Source organism: Ictalurus furcatus, unplaced genomic scaffold (assembly GCF_023375685.1).
Source record: "Ictalurus furcatus strain D&B unplaced genomic scaffold, Billie_1.0 scf3, whole genome shotgun sequence".
Classification (NCBI taxonomy): Eukaryota; Metazoa; Chordata; class Actinopteri; order Siluriformes; family Ictaluridae; genus Ictalurus; species Ictalurus furcatus.
In genome coordinates, this window is record NW_026521052.1 from 369,629 (window position 1) to 379,946 (window position 10,318).

Here is a 10,318-nt window from a genome sequence, read left to right on the forward strand (position 1 = left end):
CATGTCCCCTGGGATAGGCTCCAGGTTCCCTGCGACCCAGTAAGGATAAGCGGTACAGAAGATGGATGGCTGTAGTTGTAGACTGTGTAATTGTAACGGTTCATTATAAGATGATTGGCCTTTTGCTTTTGCAGTGGATCACATTAAACAAGTAGATTGTGCAATGAACAGGAGTGAGTGAAAGAGGTGCCGTGAAGAGGTGTACGTGGTCTGCAACAGTGTTGGGTAGATGGTACGTGTCAAAGTATATTAACATCCACACAAAAGCCAGGACCCAAGGTTTCCCGGCAGAACATTGCCCAGAACATCACACTGCCTCTGCTAGCTTTTGCTCCCCACTCGCATCAGTGAGCCTTGGGCGCCCTTGACTCTGTCACCAGTTCACCAGTTGACCTTTCATGGGCCACTTTTGGTAGGTACAAGACCTGCCGTTTTGGCAATGCTCAGACCCAGTTATCTAGACGTCACTGTTTGGCCCTTATCGAAGTTGCTCAGATCCTTACACTTGCCCATTTTTCCCCAACCGTTCGCTTGGTGCCTGATATACCCCACCCCTTCACTGGTGCTGTTGTAATGAGATAATCAAAGTTCTTCACTTCACCTGTCAGTGGTTTTACTGTTGTAGCTGATCGGTGTATAGTTGCATTTAATGTTGTAGAATGAAAACACATTCCTGTTCTCACTTGTGTTAGCATGTTGTAACAGCTGTTCTTCCCTCAACTATTGTTTTTATTTATTTTTTTAAATTTTTTTTTTTTTTTTTTAAATATATATATAAAACACAGCAAAAACGCTGCTTGTCATGTTACCGATAGGGCCACAACAATGTCCTCTGTGCTGATGTCTTACCTGTATCTGAAAACTTATAGCTTTACCCCTGACTTTTACTGTGTTGACACTGGAGATTCCTTTCAGAAATGCTCCATTAAAGTCTCCTAACATAAACCCACTAGGACTAAGATGATTTATGCATTGTAGCACCAAACAAAGGTTTCAGTCACTTTTCTGTCTGTAAATTGTCCATCACTGTGTATGGGGCCATAGTCTTGTGTCCTTTATTCATCTCCGTAAATAGTCATCATATTAACCTGTTGACTGGTGTTTATCAGACAGGAGCCTGTGGTTTCCTACTCTGAACGCTGTTCGAGACATGTCGACTTCAGGAGGCCCCACTCCACCCTTCACCACCCTGTCAGTCACCCACCCAGCCAATCACATCACTCCTGTAGAGCTGCACCGACCAGAGAAACGCAACGCCATGAACTAGGCCTACTGGAGGTATGTTTTACCATCAAATAAAGGACATAACTACTGGGTTTTCCAAAAGTCTCCATACATAAGGACTATGTCTGCCAGTACCAGGTCGGTTGTGCCTTCGTCAGTGGACGTGCACTTCTCGGTTGGTCTGCAACACTTGCAGTCTTTTTGAATTTGTTAATAAGTTTGGAAACTGTGTTGTATGTTTGCTGTGTTCGCCATGTTTCCTGTTAGTCCATCGCAACCTTGCCACAGCTTCCTGATCCAGGCATGAGAATGATTTCAATACATTCTTCTCTTGTCAAAAGCGTTCTTAAAGGCTATCGGGGGTGGGGGGGGGGGGGGGGGGGGGTAATGTTCACTGTAGGTTCAGCAGTATGTCATTTTTTTCAGAATTAATTCAATTCAATTCAATTTTATTTGTATAGCGCTTTTTATGATAGACATTGTCTCAAAGCAGCTTTACAGAAATATCAACATGACAGAAATATCAACATGACAGAAATATCAACATTAGAAATATGCTTTAATTTTTATATGGGTTAGCAGTGATTTTATTCTCATAGCTGTTCATTATTATAATAAGCAATGGCTCCATGTGCTAAAACCACAACACTAAGTGAAGTTAATTTAATTTAACAAGCATCCTTATTCGTTCCTAGTGCAGAATGTATTACACTTCGAGTTTAGTAGTTAGTAGTCTTTCTGATTAGGGATGTGCCAGGTATTCGAATACACATTTAACCTTTTGAGGTGCCATTAGTTAAGTCAAGTGGGTTTTTATTGTCATTCCTCTATATAGCTTGTATACACTGGAACAAAGTGACATTTCTTTAGGACCATGATGCAACACAGAACAGGACGCAAGACTACATAAAATGCAAATACACAACTGTGTGAGACAAGTGCAACACAATAAAAACACAAAACAGCAAATACACAGGACAGTAGATACACAGGACATGGACTGTACACTGTAAGCTACTGTGTAATGTAGCAGCACATGTATTGCAGCAATACTGGCAGCAGAAATAGTTCCCTAGTATAAAGTGACTGATGCAGCTATGTAAAGTCTTACTGGGTTAGTGCGGTGTGCAGTGGTATGAGTCTTACTGGGTGAGGTGTTTGACTAGCCCAGGTGAGCACTGTAATCTGACTGTCTCAGGGAAGAAACTGTTGCAGAGTCTGCTGGTGGTGGCACGGACGCTCCTGTACCTTCTGCCAGATGGCAGGAGGGTGAATAGTCTGTGAAAGGGGTCGTCAACAATACTGGTGGCTTTGCGGATGCACCGGTAGTTGAAGGTGTCTGGTGGGTAGAGAGACCCGATGATCTTTCCAGCTGTCCTCACAATTCACTGTAGAGTCTTGCAGTTGGAGGCGGTGCAGTTCCCGTACTACACCATGAGACAGCTGGTCAGGACGCTCTCAATTGTCCCAGTGTCGAAGGAGCATATTATTCGAATATTCAGGTGTCTGGGTATTGATTGTACCCTTTATTGGCATGAAGTCAATGAGAAAATCTGGTCAGGTCTAGCAGAACAGTTACGCCAGACATTATGTGGAAGCTATAAATGTTCATCTGCACTAAAGAAGTCTTGGGAGCAAGCAGTTCACATTTTCAACTATGAAGTCTGCAGGACAGACAAGTGCTACAGTTCATTTACAATAGCTCTCAGTATAGCTCCATTCAAATATTCAGCAACAATGGACACATCAGCCACCTTGGATTTGCAGATTGAGCTAATTTTGAACCAGACACTGAGAGCTGAGAGACATGAGGTCATTTCCAGTAAGGGAACATAGTGAGTATCGATGCTTCCTGGTTTTTGTGGTGCATTGTGGGATTTTTTAGGGAGTGAACGTTCCAGTGCACTGGAAGGCTTTTGCAATTGAGACAGCACTTAAAATGGTTGACTCCCTGATCAGTGCCCTGACTACTGAACTATGGAGCTGCTTGAGACATACCCATTGTTTATGTTTCTGTCTTTGTTGAAAGAATCCAGTTTCATTTTGTATAGGTATTGACCTTATGGACATTGCTGGTGATTTGCTGCAGCCCCAGGGAGATGATACAGCCAGGACAGCATGGCAAATCATACATTTATATTAATGTTGTTCTAATATGTTATTGTTTCTTTAGTAATAGCAAATTCACAGGGTCTTGTGTGGTGAACGCACCACATAAATACATTAGAGGTCGACCGATTGATTGGTTTTGCCGATTAATCAGCATTGATAATAGATCATTCCTGCAATTGGTTATCGATAGTCCTTCCCGGTTCCGTCCGTTGTGGGAGAGGCCAAGAAGGGTCCACTGTCATTAAACAGTACGAGATATAAATAAAAGAGGGAGTTTTATTTGTTTATTACGGACAAATTTTGTTGTTATTTGTTTTGGTTTTTTTAAATAATATTTTCATTCAGTAGTAATCAGTTATTAGTAGGTGCTACCCGACTTGGTTATCGGCGTCTGTAAGATCCACTATCGGTCAGCCTTTAAAATAGATTAATGTGTATGACATGTTCTTCTTTAATTAATAAAGAAATGCACTTGTTGACAACTTGCTGTGGTATAAGGGGAATAAAACACTTCAGAATGTGCAGTTCTACCTTAGGGTGGTAACGATCACTCCACTTCATTGGAGCGTTGACTACTTTCCTATAACCGCATGTTTATTCCTTACATAAATTAAACACAAAGCATGTAGGGGTTCTACATGCATGTAGTATTTGTACAATCAGTAACCTATTAGAGTAATACATTGTGTTATATAAACTTAACTTTGTGTATGATGTGTCTGCAGTGTCCAAAGCCCTTGGTGGTGGCAGTGCATGGCGTGTGTGTGGGAGCAGGTCTGTTGGGAGTGTTAAGTACCATCATCTCATACACTCAGCAAACAATATGGATGGAACTTTCCAGAGTTGTGGTGTCACTTTTCCTGCAAAGCTTTAACCATCAGAGAGTTATCTTTTGCTGGGGCTTTTAGCTGCAGGAGACTGAATTACTAACAGTTTTTTTTTTGTGGATCTGATTTCTTCTTTCGCAGGAGTGGATCTAATCACAGCCTGTGATATTCGTCTGTGCACACAGGATGCCTGGTTTCAGGTGAAGGTATGAGGAACATTAACTTGCCATACATTGCTTGCTTACATGTTTACACCAAGATCTGTAAACAAGTTATTTTTGTCCATATGATCACGTATAGAGATAGTAAGTGATGAGAAGATAAGAATGGGCTGATTGTTCTGACTTGTACAAGCCCCTATGAAAGAGTTGACCACAAGGGGGCGCACACTGAACAATTATTTACATTTGCAGTTTGTTGAAGATTAAATAAACCACAGTGAGCATCAGATGTCTGGTTTTAATACAAAGTGGACTATTTTATGATATTACCATCTTGTCATTTATCAAAGAAGAGCTCCAAAACCTGAAATTTGTTCATTTTTAGACAGAAAAATTCTGCAGTGTAGCTGTTCTAGTGGGCTTTCACACTGGAAGTTTAGTCCAACACAGAGCAGTTTGCATTAAAAGTTGGTAATGTGACCGTCGTAATGTGGACTGGGAAGTGCACTGCGGTACCGAACCCGAGACTACCTGTAGAAGGTGGTCCGAGTTCGGTTACACTGGAACTGTGAATGTGAACGCAGCTTGTATCCAGGTCCGCACTTGTTCAGGAAGTAGTGTAACCTGCTCGTGTGGTTTAGCCAATGACTACGTCATTAGTTTCTACAACACACATGTACCATGAGTGACAGAGGATTTTGTCGGACACAGAAGTTGTCCGCTGCTGTGCATAAAATCTGCTGTGCGTAATAGCACCAAAATAATTTAAAAAATATGGTGAGTCACGTTGTGTTCTCCATGCACGTTTGTGGTGGTGTAAGATGAATGCAAATGCACTGTGGTTTGATCAAATCAAGTCTGGTCTAAAATCAGACCAACGCTGTGGTGGTCGCTGGAAACGATTGTACTCGGATTCGGACCACAGCAAATGTGCCCAGTGTGAAAAGCACCCTAGGAAAGCCTTGTATAAATTTGGAAAATCTGAATATCCTGTTCAGACATGTTTTTTGTTGCTTTGAAATTGTTGTGTAGCCATATACGTCTGTTGATTAACACCCAAAGTAATCTTGTATGACTCATCAAAATTCTATCAAGTTTTTCATAACTGCTAACATAAAAACAGCTCTCGGTACTGAATTCAGACTTTCAGGCCCTGCTGCATTTATTTATATAAATAGGTTTTGAATATTGAATTGCTGCTACGTGTTATTCAGGAGGTCAACATTGGCCTGGCGGCAGATGTGGGAACGCTGCAGCGTCTCCCTAAAGTGATTGGCAGTCGTAGGTAAGAACGCCGGACTCCGAAGTCAAGTAAAAATCGAACTGAATAGTTTTCTGCAATGTGTTCTTTTCTCTTTCTTTCAGCTTGGTGAATGAGTTCACGTTTACTGCAAGGAAAATGTACTCTGATGAAGCCAAGAGCTGTGTACTAGTCAGGTATTGTGACTCCAGAATTAGAAAACCTAAGTAAGAAATATGTAGAAGTGAACAGAGGAGAAATTGAAGGAGAAAAAAGGCTAAGAAAGGCTTTTTTATTTTATTGGGTTAGCACACAGCATTTATTTGTTTTGCGACAGATATAAAGACTAATCTAATATCAACTGTAAGACAAACAGACCTTTACAGTACCTTCACCAAACAAGTGCACTTTCCTTTAACACACCACTTATTTAGAGTCAGAGCGGACAATGAATGTCCTTAAATACAGGTTATAATGTCTAATAAAATTCTAAAATATAATACAATTCCAAAATAAAGCATTTTGCATGTAATAAACAGAAATCCCTCACTTGATAAAATTTTAAGCTAGAAGTCCTAATGTATGTAAGTTACAGGACGACTTCTGCAATGTCTGACTGTCTTTCATAATCTGAGCTTTCTTTAGATCCATTAATGAATTTCCTGTAATAAAAGGTCATCTTTACAGCTTGTATCTTAATCTTAGAGCTTATAAAACTGCAATTTTTTTTTTATTATTATTTTGCGAGATGCAATCTTTTCATTATACCAGGATGTCAATAATTAGTTGTGTGTGTGTATATACTGTAGAAGTATATGGTGTGATATAGCACAGTGGAATAAGGTGTACTGTGATTTATTTATTTATTTTAAATTACGTCACAAAATAATTTATAACCCTTTTGAAATTAGACCAAAAATGGCAACATTTGTCATTTTTTGCTAAAACACTGAAGGCAAAGATGAAATATGGCAGTTCCCCCTGAAAAAGATTTAATGCTTGACCAGCTCTTGCGGTGTTGTCATTTGATGATTTTCACTTTTAAATAGCAATTATCAGTCCGTACAGGATTTTACGGAGTTTATTTATTTATTTGTTTGTTTGTTTTTATTTATTATTGCTGTGTTTCCTCAATCGAGTACAGAAAGAAGAGAAACAACAGAAGTGACTTAAAATAAAAATATAGAAAACAATCTAATGTAAGGTTCTGATCCAGTTCGCTTTCACCAGGAAGGCTGTCCTCTTTCCTGTTGCTCTTTCTCTTCTATTAGTCCATTTGTCCAGTCTGAATCGGTTTGATTCGTTTCAGGACGATTCAGAGTCAAATAACTTTCTAGTGAGAGTCGCACACTTGAAAAACGAATTAGACTGAGATTATTTTGAGTATTTGATTGCTTTGTTTTGATTTGATTCTCACTAGAAAGTGATTCAACTCTGAATCAACTTGATATGAATCAGTCAAACTGATTCAGATTCAATAAAAGTACTATGAGATTTGATTAAGATATATATTCCAATGTTTTGCTTTACAATTCCAGTGTGTGTGTGTGCGCGCGCGTGCACGTGTGTGTATTCCAGGTGAACGAGAAACTCAGATCTTGAACACAGTTGTAATTTTATTTAAAAAAATAAATAAATGATCATTCTATTCTTTCTCACTTTCCTTGTCCTAATTGTCCTGTATCTGTTAAATCTGTTTCATCTCTGGTCTTTCTGTCTGTATGAACACTTGTAGAAATGACATGTAGTCCATATTTTTAAATGATTTTATTCATGATTTTGAATTTAAATAAATAAAGATATTATTTAATTCTGTATTTTGTCATTTAATTATCATTACAAATCAGAAGATCAGATTAAAGCCACGGCTTCTTTACCTGCCGAAGCTGTAAAACCAGTCAATAGATCAGCTGGATAAATGTAGATTTTTATTTACTGATTAGATGTATTGATGCTGTTGCTAGATTATTTATTAAAGGATACTGATGGATTTTTCACACTGTCTGAAGATTTTTATTGATCTTGGACAGAATCATTCAGTTAAATATTTTTTTAAAAAACAACTTGATAAATAGTTGATGAAATAAATGTAGTGTAATGTACTGAGTCAAATATGAAAACTACAAATAAATAAAATATATTTATATCTGTGTATAATTAAAAACCTCACTTAATACCAGAAATTCATATCCTAAATGTTGCAAGGGATTAATCTGATCATTTTATTCACCTGTTTAATTATTACTTTCTAAATAATAAACAAATGAATGTTCTGGATTCATGAGGAATGTTTACATTTTGTGTCCAAACTCAAAAGTTTAAACAAAGTGTGTATTTATGATAATAAAGCACAAAGAACGTGAAACCTCAACACGACTACAATCATCGATGAATTAAATATTAATTAAAAAATTAAATTGAACAAGAGTAAGATAAAGTATATTTTTAATTAAAATTTAATTAGAAAGGAGCGCTTTTAAAGTGGATTTGATTTAAAATAATGATAATAAAGCTGATTTCTTATGTATTTGTATATCTTATCCTCTATTGTGTTTAAGAAGAAGAGAATAAAGAAGCTTTTTATGAAATAATATTTGGGTTTATTTTATTTTCTCCTCAGATTCAAATTTACGTCAACCTCCGTTACGTTGGTGACGTCACCGCGAGCGCAAGAAGTCGAAGTGAGGAGCAGAAAGCGTTGTTAGTGTTAGTTCTGGCCCGTTTGGACCCAAACTAAAGTGAGTTTATTCGGTTCTGTGTAACCGAACCCGTTCTGTTCTGTGCTGTATTGTGTGTATGTGTGTAGTTAACGGTGTTAACACCTGTGTTTCAGGTGTATCAGTATGAAGCAGGCGGTGACGGCGCACTGATTCACTCTCGGAGCTCGGTTCACTAATGACCGAATCACCGAGGAACCGACTAAAGATAACTCACACCCGCACGGAGAAGAAGAACAAGAGGAGGAGAAGTGAGAAATAACATTTTAAAACTTTTTTTATTCACTCCTCTGGTTCAATATTAATGTTAGTATTATACAAATATGCTAGCGGTGCTAGCTTTTGAGGAGGCAGTCCAGTCCACGCATGCGCAGTGTAATTAATGAGCAAGCTAATCGAAATGAGATTAGCAAATAGGACGATGTTATTTTTGATTCTATTTAAAACGATGAATTCACCCTGTCAATAACTGCCCAGTCTGAGAATATTGCATGATTTACTTTTATAAGTGGACGTGGCTGAACGACATTTAGCTTCACTGGCTAATTAGAGCTCTTTTACTAGTTTAATGGCTGAGTCATCCGGCTTCGCGCATGCGCAGTGTGGGTTTAGGCGCTATAGTCTGCTTCTTTTGAATTATTATTATTATTATTGAGACCATTTGGGGTGAATTTGGAGCATGTGGGGGGTTTGAGTGACCCCAGAATGACCTATAAATATTCTTTTAATATCTCCAGAACTGAAGCAGCACAAGCGAAAATTTTCACGGCACAAACCAGCACAAACTATTCTGCCGCTGTTTTGTGTTGGTGGGGGGCAACTTCACGCAGGTTGTGTGTGTTTGTATGCTCTTCAAATATCCAGGTGTTAGATGGTCAAGTGTGTAGTGTACAGATAGAGTGCACAATTTAAGAAATAGGAACCAGTCAGAGAGAGGACATCGTAATAAGAACAGGAAGCACTGACCAAATAAGGAAATAGATTAAACCGGTACACGGCGTATGGGAGGCAGGAGAACGTGACAGTTATGTTGAATTATAACGTGTTGGATTATAGAAATAAATAAAGTGGTACTGATGTGTGTGTGTGTGTGTGTTTTAGGGTGAGCTGGAGTGGGGCAAAGAGAACTGCATTCAGATCAAACGGATACGAGAGGTTACGACTCTCACTCACTCACTCACTCGCACACATCTATACACACACTTCTTGACACAGATCCCTAACTATCATTTCTGGTGTGTGTGTGTTACAGGTGGCCGAGTTGTTTGAGGATCTGAAGAATCGAGTGTCACAATTCAACATGCACATCAGCGAAACTTCCTCTCCCTCTGACTACACCAGCACGCACACATAGAAATTCATAGTGCAGGTAACACACACACACACACACACACACGAGTAGAACAGGTGTAGTTTAACAGCATATGTGTATAAAGAGGCTTTTTTCTTCAGGTCAAAATATATACAGCAGCGGTACCCAATATGTTGATCGCGAAGGAAGTGCGGGTAGATCGCCATTAAAAAAAAGATGTTAGTTGACGTACAGGGCAGCCAGTCTGAGATCCCGTCTTTTCTCTCACCACGCGTGTGCGATCAAGCGCGCCAGTGCTAAAGGCTAGCGAGAGAAATCGCGGGGAGAGGACATTTTTCAGTCTTTTAAAGACTTCATTGACAAAACCCAGCTCCCAGTGTGCAAATTGATATCAGTCAATGGTTGAGCAGCACAAATGGATTCATTGCCAAGTGCAGGGAAGACGATGCTTTCCCTGACTTCCTTAACTACCACTGCATAATACACCAACAAGCCTTATGCGCAAGAATGCTAAACATGAAAGAGATCATGGATGTGGCAACAAAGGTCGCCTGTTCTATACGTTCTAGATCACTTCAAAGACGGCTGTTCCGTGCGCATCTGGAGAAGGCACACTGCGACCAATCAGCTCCTGCTACACACTGACGTGAGATGGCTTAGTAGGGGTAAATTCCTGCAGAGATTTCGAGAGCTCTGTCCGGAGATAAGGGAGTTTCTTTTTGCTG

At 39.3% G+C, this 10,318-nt stretch overlaps 1 long non-coding RNA gene across 1 annotated transcript; it reads left to right on the plus strand.

The window, feature by feature from the left end:
* Window positions 1-8,245: 8,245 nt before the first annotated feature.
* Window positions 8,246-9,746, plus strand: LOC128604821 (uncharacterized). The gene is made up of 3 exons (XR_008385321.1): window positions 8,246-8,532; window positions 9,383-9,436; window positions 9,534-9,746. It is a non-coding gene; the product is annotated as an uncharacterized LOC128604821 (long non-coding RNA).
* Window positions 9,747-10,318: the final 572 nt, after the last annotated feature.